The following is a 14378-nucleotide window of genomic DNA, read 5'->3' on the forward strand; positions in this document are numbered from 1 at the left end:
GGTGGCGCACGCCTTTAGTTCCAGTCCTCAGGAGGCAGAAGCAGGTGGATCCCTGAGTTCGAGGCCAGCCCGGTCTACAGAGGAAGTTCCAGGACAGCCTGGACTACACAGAGAATTATCTCAGAAAAAAAAAGAGTGCACAGAGTCCATGACAGCGTTCAAGCCGCACAAGACTCCAGCCCTGAGGAAGTGAACAAAAATCCCATTTCTTCACCAAGCAACTACGTGCCTGGCGGGAGAGGGGAAATCCACCCTTTTCTGAGAGAGAGTCAGGGATCCTCCTACCTCTGATTGCAAGTGTGTTCCACCCACCACTTTCTTACGTGAGTTCTGGGCCTCAACTCAAGGCCCTCAGGCTCGCACAGAAAGTACTCTGCCTGCTGGGCTGTCTCCCTTGCCCCCGCCCCAGATTCATTTTCAACCTATATTTGCCATCATTATTTATTTGCTATAAATAATTGTAGTTCTTAAAGATAGGAAGACTTAAACTCAGCAAGAGGAAGATTATGATTAATGTTCACTCTGGAGTCACAAAGTGGACTTCCTTTCTCTTAAGTGGCACTTAGACAGAAATATGATTCCGCCTGTTCTTTTTTTTTTTTTTTTTTTTAATCATCTCAATTTTCTAGACCGTTTTAAAGAATGAGTGGGCTGGTCTGTGAGGTCCCTCAAAAGTCCCAGTCTATTTATTTCCAGGCAAATCTCCTGAACTGGGTGTGGTGACAGGTGACTCAGAAGTGTTGGCAGGTAGCAGGCACTCGCCACCCCTGCTTGTACCTCCTGGGTATGGGAATGTTAAGATAAACAGCAGCTCTGAAGGAGTAGGTGAGGCCCAGCGGGCAGCTCACTGGACCGGACGATTCCCCCTGAATTGTCAGGCCAGCCTCTTTCAGAGCTGATCTGCTGCTGCTCGGATGGAGAAGACTTCAGCGCCAAGCCACTTGGTTCTCTGTGGAACTCTAACAAGTACCCAAATGGGTCCCATCTAAATCCCAACCCCAGGGGTCTCAGAGGTGAGGTGGGATTGGGTGTCCAGCAGGACTAATTCTTGGCCTAAGGACATCTGCTGATATTCCTTATGGGGTCCAGAGCTGAGAAGAGCCTTCCATATCCATTTCAGGCAGCTCCTGAAGAGAGCCTTGTCTGCAAGTTCTAGAAACAAAAGCTATGCCCATAGCGGGTTCAGCCCTGTTTGGTTGCTCTTGAAGCTGTTGATAAATTGCTGTCCATAGAAAATAACGTTCTTTTCTGCCATACACATCGGGGCTTCCCATCTCCAAGTTCGGAGAATCCTGTGCTCATGCCTTGAAGTTTTTGAGGACTGATCCATTAAAGTGTTACGTCATCTGATTGCCTGGCATTGAAAACCTAATTTGGAACTCATATTACAATACCAGATGACTAATTTCTTAATAGGGAGGACATTGCTTCGAGGTCTTAGCAATTATTTTCTCATACTGCTTTAGGATTCCTTTCCTGGAAGCTGTTAGTGCGTTAAATTGAGAGCAGTTAATTTTACGAAACATTTTCTTCTTATTTAAAACAAAATAAAATTCCTTCTTTTAAAAATGGGCTTTCCAATAGGGTTTGGAGAGATAGCTCAAAGGTTAAGAGCACTCACTGATCTTTCAGAGGATCTGAGTTCAGTTTCCGGCACCCATGCTGGGCAGCTCACTGTGGGAGCCCACAGAGGTTTCCTAGTCAGAACAGATCTTGCTTTTACCCAGTAAGGCTGCATTAGAGGATGGCTTGACCAGGTGCATGGTAACCAGGTGTTTGGAAGGGTCTGCGGTGTGCTTTGATCTAGCAAGGGGGAGGTCTTTTGCCCTGCCCTTTGGCATTGTTATAAAAAGCCCTTTTGAAGAGACAGAAGGGGCCGGTGGATTTTGATCCAGGTCCTCCCGAAGCTGTCCTGTGTTTCTGTCTGTCTCATCTCCACTACTATCTTTCTATCTACAAATTCCTTTTGCCTCTCTCCTCCTCATAGGAACCCTGTAAAAGGTGAGAGCAAGCCTCCCACAGCTCACAACTGCCTTTAACTTCAGTTCAAGGGTTGCAATACCTTTTCTAGCCTCCACGGGCACCCACATATATGTGGCATGTACTCACAGAGGCGTACACACATATTCATAAATAAATCTTTTAAAAAAAAAGACCTTTCAGATGCTTAGAAAGTTTGCATAAATACATTGATTACAATGACAAAATTGGGGAGCTGACATTATTTTTTATTTATTTTGAGACAGGGTCTCGCTATGTAGTCCTGGTTGTCCTGGAACTTGACATTTGCACCAGGCTGGCCCTGAACTCATATAGAGATCAGTCAGCTTGGGCCTCTGAAATGCTGGGATCAGATATATATGTGTCACTGTAGCCCACGTGAATGACTCCTTTTAAGGGAAGAGAAATGGCCAATAAACAAACACACAACAACAAAACTCACCTCAGTTTTGGATTGAGACCATTTGTATCAGAAATTCTGTTTCCTACAGGCTACTTTCTAACTAACAGGGTGAATAGGACAGTTGACACCCCCCAACCTTCTTAGACTTCTTTTTTTTTGTTGTTTTGTTTTGTTTTGTTTATCGAGACAGGGTTTCTCTGTGTAGCTTTGGTGCCTGTCCTGGAACTTGCTCTATAGACCAGGCTGGCCTCGAACTCACAGAGATCCGCCTGGCTCTGCCTCCTGAGTGCTGGGATTAAAGGCGTGCACCACCTGGCCCGAGTGTTCTTAGACTTTTTACCTGCTTCCTAACAGAACATTTTAGGAGTGGTCTGTCTAGTGTGGCTCAACCACGTCCTCGGTTTCTTTTTCAGTCATGCTGACGTCTAACCTGTGGTGATTGTCACACAGCGTAGCAGTGCCCTTGAAAGTATATCTTTAGAGCAATCTCAAGGTTTTCAGTAGGTTGAGACAGGAGGATTACTTCAAGTTTGAGGCTAGCCTGAGCTACATAGAAATTTCCAGGCCACGCTGAGTTACAAACGAGAACTTGTTTCAATCATCTCTCCCCAAATAAATAAAATAAGTTTACCGGAGACAGATAAATAGGAAAAAAAAAAAACACAAACAAAAAAACTTCAGCTTAATTCCAGTACTCAGGACAGTGGTAGGCCAGCCTGGTCTACATCAAAAGTTCCAGGCCGGGCAGGGCTACACAGTCAAGGTTACATGAGCTCCTGTCTCAAAAGCAAAACCAGTAAATCCTGCAGTAACAGATGCCATTGTTACCAACGATGAATAAGCCTGGCAGAGTTCTGGAAATGTTCTAAATTGTAAAATAATCTTAGAGATTATGTTGGAAACGGTTGATAGCTGCTACTTGGAATATACAAATCACCTTCCAGAATACATATTGACTTTTAAAAAATTTAGTGTATGTGTGTGTGTGTGTGTATGTGTGTGTGTAAATATTGCATTTTTGTTTTGTTGTTTAAAAAAGAAATACAATGGAATATCTATTTATTTTAAGATTTATTTTTTTAAATTTTATTTTATGTGTATGTGTATTCTGCCAACATGTATGTCTATATACCATGTGCATGCCCAGTGCCCAAAAAAGCCAGAAGAGGTTGTTGGATCCCTTGGAACTGGAGATACTGATGGTTGTGAGCTACCATGTGGGTGCTGGTTATTGTACCTTGGTCCTCTGGAAGAGCAGCAAATTCTCTTAACAGATAAGCCATCTCCTCATGCTGTGGGATATCTTTCTGTATGGTGTGAACATGTGTTGCTTTGATTGGTTGATAAATAAAGCTGTTTGGCCTATGGCAAGGCAGCTTAGAGGCAGGTGGGAAATCCAGGAGAGAGACAGGAAGAAGAAAGGAGAGGCGGGGGAGATGCCATCCAGGGAGCAGCATGTAATGGCACACAGGTAAAGCCACAGAACATGTGGCGACATATAGAATAGAAATGGGCTGAGTTTAGTTATAAGAGCTAGCTGGCAAGAAAATTGAGCCATAGACCATGGCCATGCCATTTATAATTGATATAACCCTCTATGTCTTTACTTGGGTTTGAGGGGTTGTGGGACTGGGCAGGACTAGAGAAAACCTTCCGACTACATTCCCAGCCCCAAATACCTTTATTTCTTGAGACTATAGGAAGAAAATGTATTACCTGTGAAAAACAGAAACAAGTAGAAACCAGATGTGTAGCCTCTGCCTACAATGGAAGCACTCTAGAGGAGGAAACAGGGATAAGAAGCTCACAGTCATACATAGCAAGTTCCAGAACAGACTAGGACACATGGATCCTGTCTCAAAAGAAGCCTTTTAAGGATCTGGAGGGGCACCTCAGGGGCTAAGAGTGCGTACATCCAGAGGATCTGAATTCAGTTCCCAGCACCCATGCTGGGCAACTCACAACCACCTGTAACTCCAGCTCCAGGGTATCTGATGCCTCTGGCTTGTGTAGGCACGTGAACTCATGTACACACACACACACACACACACACACACACACACACACACACACGCACACGCACGCACAAACACACGTACACAGACACACACACACAATTTAAAAGAAAAAACTTAAAACATATACATAAAAAAATCCATACTTTAAAATAAATAGTAATGTGTTATAATACTGTTTTACTGTGTTCTTTGTTCATTTCATATTTTTTTTCCACAGCAGTCTTGGCTGGAAAAATGTTTCAGCCTGTTATTTTGTAAAGCTCAGATTATGTGTATCTGGGATAAAAATGTTTAGGAAACTTTTTGGGAAACAGTCTAACACAGAAAACAGGAAAGGAGAATTGAGGGCTAAGAACAGCACATTTTTCTCTGAACTTGTGGTACAGTTTAGATGAAATAGAACAGATAAATAAGAAATGGCAGCAATGGTGTTGTTTTAGGGTTTCCTAAGACAAATACCTACACATCCCCAGCCGCCAAAGAGTTAAGTGGGTCATGGCAACTTTTATATAAGGGCTAATCTTATAAATGTAGGGCTCTGGAGCTCTAGATGCATTAAAAAAAAATAAACAATGATGTAATTTGCACAATTTCACCTAACCCCCAAACATGCACTTCCTGTCCATTCATCTGTCACCGCCAATTTTAACATACTCTTCTGCCATTTTTAGAACCAATTTTATTTGAAGTCATGCTTCTGGGATCCTAACAGAGCCGAGTAGCTGAACAACGTTCCTATGAGGAATGGCCTGCTATTGGTACTGAGGGTGGTGTTTTTGAAGGCAGAGAATCCAACAAACCATCTAGGAAACATTCTGAAAATGGATCCCCAGAGCAGAGGTCAAGGGCAGCCGCACTGCGTTGGCTGAGATTGCTCTCTCTAGTTGGCATGTGTGAGACAGCATGGTGCCTCCCACCAGTTCTTATACATGACAGGATGCAGTGCCAGGTTTTCATATGCCTCCACTGTGGTGATAGGTTGGCACTGGTTGGAAAAAAATGAGATTGTATCAATATTTTGAAGTCTGTGAATTATAACTTTCTCTTAGATGTGCGCAGGGAGAAAGCTGCATGTGATGGCTGATACTTCGTCTTTCGGGCAGTGTCTGCAGTGATGGGGCTGTCTGCCTCTCTCGACTTCATCTCCTCTTCTGATCCCTTCTGTAGGCACGTGGGTGGCAATCTGTGGGTGCTAGGGATCTTATTGTGGTGCTGTGAAGGGCTTCTGCACACAGGCTCGGTCTTCAGAATTAAGCCCAGGGACACATGCTCCTTCTTTTATGGCTGCCTCCACCTGCCCATCAGACCCCCAACCACAAAGAGTTAAATGGGGCACATCGACTTACCAATTATAACTGTACACATGGGCACACAGTCAGGGCAAACCTGATCAATCTATCTGCCTGGATGAATTATTGATTGTGTTTTATTATTATGTGTCTGGATAAGTAAAACATTGCCCCAAGATTGAAATACAGTGTTAAAATGTGTACATTGCCTAAATCAGTCACAGCCAATGACTATCCATGTACACCTTGGCAGCTGAGTTCCTTAATTAAGGTGCTCCAGTGAGACAGCATTGTGTCTGTTCCCCTCCCAGGGTCTTTTCAGGAACATGATAATTTTTACTTTCTCTCTCTTCTAAATGAAAGATTGCTTTTTCCTCTTTATTCTACATATCTCTAGGGCTATATTAAAGAGGACAACTTATGGGAGTCAGTTATTTTCCTTCTACCATGTGGGTCCTGGGGATCGAACTCAGCGTCTCAGGCTTCACAGCAGAAGCCTTTACCCACGGAGCCATCTCAGCGGCCCCGCATCCTCATTCCTAGAACAGTTTTACCAAAAAAAATTCACACGCTGAAAGTCACACTTGATTCAAACGCACAATTTGATGACTCTTGCCACATCCACAGGGTTGTGCATCCAAATGCAAAAATTGATTTTACTACATTCTCATTACCTTTAAAAGAAACCTCGAGCCCCTTAGCCATCATTTCCCAACCCCCCACTGTGCTCCCACATCTTCGTGCACAGCAACCTCTAATTTACTTTTTGTCTTTATTGGTTGCTTTTGCGAACATTTCAAGCAAATGGAATTATACAGTCCATGGTCTTTTGTGACTGGCTCCTTTTATGTAACATCATGTTTTCAAGTTTATTTGTGATTACCACTTGTTCCCTGTATAGTCAGTCACATAGTTTTTTTGTTATTGTTGGATTGGTTGGCTCTCTGAGCGTGTGTGTTCCCATGTTTGTTTTGAGTCAGGGTCTCACTATGTATCCCAAACTGGCCTTGAACTTGAAACCTTGTGGCCTCAGCCCTCTTGAACAGTGGGATTACAAGGCTGTACTGGCACACCCAACTGGTATTGTATTTGATTTGCAGAGATGCTAAAGCTTGTTAAGCCATCCAACCCCCTCTAAGACCCAGGGGTTGATTCCAGTCATCGCTCTTTTGAGTGAGGCTTTAATGGGTAACTCTGAACATATGTCTTTTCCTGTGTGTGCTGGCACATATGTACAGCACACTCCAAGAACTGATGGTTTTAGAGCAGATCATAAATGCAACTCTACTTTTTTTGGATTACAAAATTGCTCTATTGCACTTCCAAGATCCAGGTATGGGAAGCCTATTTGCTCTGAGCTTTCCAGAATTGCATGCTGTCAACCAAAGTCATGCATTTATGCTAATCTACTGGATGAGGTAAGGAGAGAGGGAGGGAGAGAGGGAGAGGAAGAGGGAGAAAGAGAGAGTGAACCAGATATAGTAGTGCAAACCTGTAATCCCAGGACTTGAAAGATGGGGGCATCAAGAGTTCAAAGGCAACCTGGGCTTCATAGCTAGTTCAAGACCAGCTTGAGTTCGATGAACCTCTGTCTCAAACCAAACAAATATACAAACAAACCACATCTCCGTCATCTCTGCACGGCTTTCATTTCATTATTGCTTTCTTTTCTTACATAATATGAATAGTCCACAAATTTGTGTCATCCTTGTTCAGGGGCCGTGCTGACCTTCTCTGCATCATCCCAATTTCTATGTGCTGCTGAATGAGCACATCTTGGAATATTTTTTTATGGTTGAGACTGATGTCTATAGACAGCTCTGTGTGAGGCCCTCATTGGAGCCACAGTTCCCTGATTTCATAGAGTGGTAGTGAGGGTTTTCCAGTGCTAGATTTTCACATCTTTGATATTTTGCCCTTTTGCACTAATATACAACAAAGGTATACATTTTAAGCAGGGTTAATTACCTTTGTAATATACATAGTAAGAGGGTTATGATTTGTTTCTTCCCAAATGGTTTTCCTAGATCAGTGGAAAGAGGAATTGTCCATCACTGGGATGGCCACTTTGGTTGGCGGCATCACTGTTCTTGTGAAACTGAAATTCATATTAAATAAAACAACACATTTCCTTATAGCCAATTGAGCTACTTAATGTATGTTAGATGCCTGCCATTAATTGCACTTGGGTTTCTTAGAAATAATAATCCCTAGGATTTTCTGGAAGAAGAGTACCAAAGCCAAAATAAACAAACAAAAAGCCCCAAACAAAAAAATTAGAAAGTATTACTTTGAATAGTCTCGTCTGTGTGTGCGCGTGTGTGTGTGTGTGTGTGTGTGTGTGTGTGTGTGTGTGTGTGTTTCATGTTTTGGTTTCACATAGCCCAGCTCTGTAGCCTCAAACTCATTTTGTGGCAGAGGGTGACCTTGAACTCCTGATCCTCTTGTTCCCACCTTCTATGCTGGGATTATAGGCATGTGTCACCGAAACCTGGCCTTTCCACTTGATATTTTATCAAGTGAACTTGTCCTTTTGGAACTAAGACCTTTTTGCTTGTTTGTTTGTTTTTGTTTTTCGAGACAGGGTTTCTCTGTGTAACTTTGCGCCTTTCCTGGAACTCACTCTGTAGCCCAGGCTGGCCTCGAACTCACAGAGATCTGCCTGCCTCTGCCTCCCAAGTGCTGGGATTAAAGGTGTGCGCCGCCACCGCCTGTTGGAACTAAGACATTTTTAAAGAAGTAAATGGGGGCCTGGAGGGTTGACTCAGTGGTTAAGTGCACTGGTTGCTCTTGCAGAGGACCTGGGTTTGGTTCCCAGTGCCCACATGGCAGTTCACAATGTCTATAACCCTAGTTTCATCAAGTTCCAAGGATCTGGTACCCTCTGCTGGCTTCTATGGCCACTGAATGCATGTGGTACACTTACATACATGCAGGCAAGATACTCATACATATAAAACAAAAATAAATATTTTTGAAAAAAAAAAGTAAATGGATTTGTACATGTTCTGATTTACTTACATTCACTGAACAAAAATTCTGAGACTTCTGCACAGGGCATAAAAGTGTTTCCCTTTAAGCAGCTCTTCCTGACAGAGGACCGTCATCCTCTCCAAGGGCACTGTCCAGCAGAGAGGTCTCACTGCACCCTGACAGACCAGGGTGTCAAGGCAAGGCAGCAGGAATTCTCAGTGTGTTATCCATATCTCATCAAAGGCACGGTGAAGCAGTCAGGGCTGGTGACCAGGCCCTCCAGACTCTGACACAAATACTCCTCAAACGGGAGCCTGCCCTGACTTGTAGATGCCCTGATGCTCTCCCAGAGACTAGGGCATGTGACTAAGGAACCGCAGATAACAGGTGCCAGGGGTCAGAGCCGGTGATTCATTGCTGTGCTGGGAGCGAGACAGAAGCACTCTTCAGGTGTGGTTCTGGTTGGGGCGGGAGCGGGGGTGGGGGTGGGGATGGGGGAGTAGGGGGGGTGTCTTTAATGAGCTAGGGTGGTGGCCCGGAAATGCCTAAGCTAGTGGACCAGCCCTGGTGGCAGAGGTATGTTCAGACCCTCCTACAAAAGATGAAGTTTCCAGCCTCAACTTCACCACTGTTAGATAAGTTTGCTTTTGTTTACTTAGTTACTTAGTTGTTTTTTGAGACCAGGTTTCACTCTAGCCCAAGCTGGCCTGAAACTCTGTAGCCCAGGCTACCCTCAAATTCACAGCAATCTTCACTCTTCTTCCTGAGGGCAGAGATTATGAGGTGTATGCCACCACACCCCCTCCCCCAAATTCTCGAAAAGAGAAAGCAGTCAGATATTCTGACACATGCATGCCATCTCAGCCCTTGGGCGACAAAGGCAGGTTGATCACCCCGAGTTCAACACCAGGCTGGACTACACAGTGAGTTTCAGGATAGCATGAGCTACAAGACCCCATTTCAATCAAACCAAAGATAAGGCACCCCTTTCCCCGAACAACATAAATATATGTGAAGCTGCTTTGAGGAAAAAAAAAAACTGTAAAGATGAGAAGGTGTTCCTTTTCCAAGATAAACTGACATAAACCCATGAGTAAACGGAGATGAAATTCCGACCTACTCTGTCATGAAGGCACGGACAAGTCCCACCTGGCTTCTGCTGCTGATCTTGTGGAAGCGCTTTCTCTGGAGCCTGCCTTCTCATCACGTGATAAGTTTCCGCTCCGGGCTGCGTGTTTGGACTTCATTTGTCTCGAAAGGAGAGAAAGGCTAAGTCGTGTAGCTAGAGTTTTCCTGCCTGGCCCACAGTCAGGACAAATCTCTCTCACCCGCCAGTCCCACAGCTGCTCAGACCCAACCAAGTAAACACAGAGACTTATACTGGTTACAAACTGTATGGCCGTGGCAGGCTTCTTGCTGTTCTTACAGCTTAAATTAATCCATTTCCATTAATCTATACCTTGCCACGTGGCTCGTGGCTTACCGGCATCTTCACATGCTGTTTCTCATCATGGTGGCTGGCAGTGTCTCTCTGACTCAACCGTCCACTTCCCAGCTTTATTCTCCTCCTTGTCCCGCCTATAAAGTCGCTCTCACCCCCCCACCCGCTTCAATAGCAGCGTGCACCACAGTACCAGTCGGGAGGAGGCGGCGAGGAGTCTAGGAAAGCGGATGTGGCAACTCACCTAAAAGAAGACTGTTTTTGGAATGCACGTGCTTCCCCTTGGTTCTGTGATTTTTAAGGATGTGGGCTCCTAGGCACTTTCTAGTTCCAGGAACTAAATCAACTGTTTCTGAAGCTAGTTTCTTGGGCACGTTTGAACAAAGAGCAGGCTTACCTGATTCAAGAGGAACCGGCCTTCTGCAAACAGACTTGCGGTCCTGTTTCTTACCATTGGTTCAATTGGACAGGGGATTCTTTTATTTTTTTAATAATTTGCTTGTATTTCACGTACATTGGTGTTTTGCCTGAATGTATGTCTGTGTGAAGGTGTCAGATCCCCTGGAACAGGAGTTACAGAAGTTGTGAGCTGCCAGGTGGGTGTTGGGAATTGAATTTCCTAAGGTTCCAGCCAATTCAACAGCTGGGATGTTTTGTGATAGGGATGTTTGGTTCTCCTCATTCAGTAATGTGATCCTAAAATAGATTAAAATAAAAAGCTTAAAGCCTTTTTGGCTTTCCTGCCTGGCTTACCAGCAGCATAAACCTGGTTAAAATACTTATATGATTGTTTTTGAAGCAATCAAGTCCCTTGCAAAAGTCATCAAAAGCATCACTCGGTAAAGATTTTAAAATGTCTGAAAAAAAAAGTTCTCTGTAGACTTAACAAGGAGCTACCTAGGCGGTTGTTGTTTTTTACTATAAAAATGTAAGGCCATGGGTAGCAGAGTGGAAATCATTTTAATGTTAATTCCAGCATAACAACAAGCATCCTGTGAGCACTGGATTTGGAATGTTAGCTCTCCCTGCTCTGTGGGAACTTTATAGAAAACCTTGCAAAAGTTCACTTCAAAGGAACTAGAAATGCTACCTGAGTTGGGGAGGGAGCAGAGAAACAGCAGGAATTAAGGACAGCCTGGGCTGCTGGAGGGAATAAGAGACCCTTTGTGGCACCTCAGGGTCCATTACATCAGAGATCCCCAGGGAAAGGGTCGACAGCTGGCGAGTTGATGTGAATCCTATGGAACTATTAATTAAAAAGTCACAGCCATGTGGATGGAACTCAAACTGAAAAGGCTTTTTGAGTTTGGAGTGGTTATGAACATGTGAAACATCTATTAGTATCATGACGACACTATTCCAAGGCCCAGCAACATAGTGTCTGCACCCTTTAGATTGTTGTTACTTAAGATTTTTCTCAATTAAATTGGCTCAGATTACTAACAGGGGACAGGTGACAGCAGCTGTCAGGGCCTCACTCAGTGTTATGAGCTCAAAACTGTCCTAAAAAAGAAAGTCTGTGGCTGGGGGGACAGTTCAGTCACTAGAGAGTTTGCCTTCTACAAGTGAAGACCTGAGTTCAACCTTCAGAACCCACACTAAAAATGCTGACTTTGCCGGGCAGTGGTGCTACACGCCTTTAATCCCAGCACTCAGGAGGCAGAGGCAAGAGGATCTCTGTGAGTTCGAGGCCAGCCTGGGCTACAGAGTGAGTTCCAGGACAGCCAGAGCTGTTACACAGAGAAACTCTGTCTTGAAACAAAACAAAAACAAACCGCCAGTTTTAGTGGCACATGTTTATAAACCCAGCGCTGGGGCTGGGGAAATAGGCAGAATCTTGGAGGCTTGCTGGCTAGCCATCTAGCCGACTTGGTGAGCTCTAGGCCAGTAAAAGACCTGCCTCAAAGAAAGAAAATAGCCATGTGCCACCCTAGGCTATCTAGTGCCCTCCATGTACTGCTGTGCACACATAAACATGCATACACGTATAAGTACTGAAAGGTAGTAAGTCTCTCCGCCGAGGCAATAAGCCAATACAAGCTGAATTAGAAATAAAAGACCAGATTTATCAGGCAAAACATTTTCAGGCAACCTTTCCAGCCCCTAGAAATCAGATGGGGAGAGCAGCCAGGAAAAACCACATGGCTGCTCTCTAGAAGGCAGTTTTAATACCCTGTAGGCATGGTCTTGAACAGCTGGGGGGATGGGGGCTGTTTGGCAGGCTTCCTGAGAGGGACGGGGTTCGGAATGTGGAGCTCGGGACTGGGACCAACTGAACACGTACAAAATAAAGGTTGTGTGTGTGTGTGTGTGTGTGTGTGTGTGTGTACTGGGAAGCCCAAGGTTAACATCTGGTGTTTTCCTCAGTTGGTTTCTATGTTACATATTGAGGCACCCTCTGAGCCAAACAGCCATCCTTATCACATCAGCTGTGCCTGCTTTCAAGAATCTACCAGGATCTAACCTGTAGACAGTTGTCATTCCGTCTTAGAAGGGTGGGGTATGTAGGTATTGAGCCTTTGCCTGAACATCTGGCTACTCTTTCAGCCATTTGCATGCAGGTCTGTCCTGTCTCTGGGAGGGGCTAGGGCAAGCGGGGACTCCATTTGCATGTCTATCTGGAAGTCATCATCCATGCTGGGTGAAGACTTACTGGTGTCAATACCCTCTCCTATTGTAATTAAGCCCATTAAAATCACTGGTTCCCCCCCCCCCCCCCAAGGTGAACTATGGTAGAATTGTACTTTGGTTTATTATCAGAACCTTACAAAGAGTGGGTTGACATTATTCTCTTCTTCCATAGAGAAGGAATTTTAGTAATACAGTGTGTCCTGGTTACTTGTTGACTGTTGTGTTGTTTGAATTTTAAAAGGTCTTTTAGAAAAAATCCCGGTACCAGATATTGGCGTAAATGTTGAAAGATCAGAGAGACAAAGGAACAAGCCACTGCCACGTCTTACCTCTAGGACTCTTCAGTCTGAAAAGCCTCAGCCGATAAACCTCTATCCGAAAGGGGTTCCTCAGCCGAAAAGGAAGTTCGAAAAGACAGTTCCTGTCTCTTCACTTATATACCTTTCTCCGCCCACCACATCACTTTCTTTTTAGTGCTGGGATTAAAGGCATGTGACTTCCCAAGCAAAGGCCTGAGATGTCAAATGCCTCCACTGCCTGGCTCTGTTTCTCTCCTAGACTGAGTCAATCTCATGTAGTCCAGGGTGGCTTTGAACTGGCAGAGAACCAGATGGATTTCTGCCTCCTGAGTGCTAGGATTAAAGGTGTGTGCCACTACTGCCTGGCATCTATGTTTGATCTAGTGGCTTGTTCTGTCCTCTGATATTTTAGGCAAATTTTATTAGGTTACACAATATATCACCATACTGTTGTGACAAAATACCATGACCAAAGCAACTTATTAAAATAAATAAAGCCAGCTGGTGGTGGTTCACAACTTTAATCCCAGCACTCAGAAGGCAGAGGCAGGCAAATCTCTATGAGTTCAAAGCCAACTGACCTAGTCTACAGGGTGAGTTCTAGGACAGCCAGGACTAAACAGAGAAACCCTGTCTCGAAAAACAAAAATAAAGAAGTCAATAAATAAAACAGTTCCAGAGAGTTAGAGTGTTATGAATTATGCACACGTGGGAAGCCCCCCCACTGGCCAAGCTAGGATTATCCCACTTGTGCAGGAAACCATGCTGGCATGCTGGGCAGATGCACGCCATGGGGGCATGGTGGTGAAGGCAACAACCAATAATTTACAACCCAGATACTGTATCCACGTGGAGAGTTTATTATTATAACAGAGATGAAGGGAAAGATAGGAAAGAGAGAGATGGGGGGGTTGGGGGGATGGTTCCAGAGGTGCACACCTCGTGGGAGGAAAAGCGAAAGAGAGGAAGGGGTGGAATTTTCCCTTAAAAAGAGGCTTTTACATCAGGATGCAGGTTGGCCCCAAGGGGCGGGATTTCAAGAGGCAGATCAGAATATTAACATAGAGCCCATTGCTATCACGGCAGGAAGCATGGCAGCTGTGGCGGCGCTGGAGCAGTAGCTGAGAGTTCACACTGATCCACAAGCATGAGACAGACAGAGCAGAGCTAACTGTGAATGGCAAGGGCTTTTGAAACCTCAAAGCCCACCCCCAGCGACACACCTCCTCCAACACACTGAGTGTGGCACACTCAGATTCAAAGTAGCTTTGCCGCCTGTGTGAAGCATGCCTTACGTTCAGACCACTGGAAGCAGATACAAAA

The 14378-nt window shown here is 44.6% G+C and overlaps 1 pseudogene; it reads right to left on the minus strand.

Annotated features, from left to right (window-relative positions):
* Window positions 1-7384: 7384 nt before the first annotated feature.
* On the minus strand, window positions 7385-7484 carry LOC128118078 (uncharacterized; annotated as a pseudogene).
* Window positions 7485-14378: the final 6894 nt, after the last annotated feature.

This window comes from Peromyscus californicus, unplaced genomic scaffold, assembly GCF_007827085.1.
Source record: "Peromyscus californicus insignis strain IS unplaced genomic scaffold, ASM782708v3 Scaffold_21__1_contigs__length_65335640, whole genome shotgun sequence".
In the NCBI taxonomy this organism is placed as follows: Eukaryota; Metazoa; Chordata; class Mammalia; order Rodentia; family Cricetidae; genus Peromyscus; species Peromyscus californicus.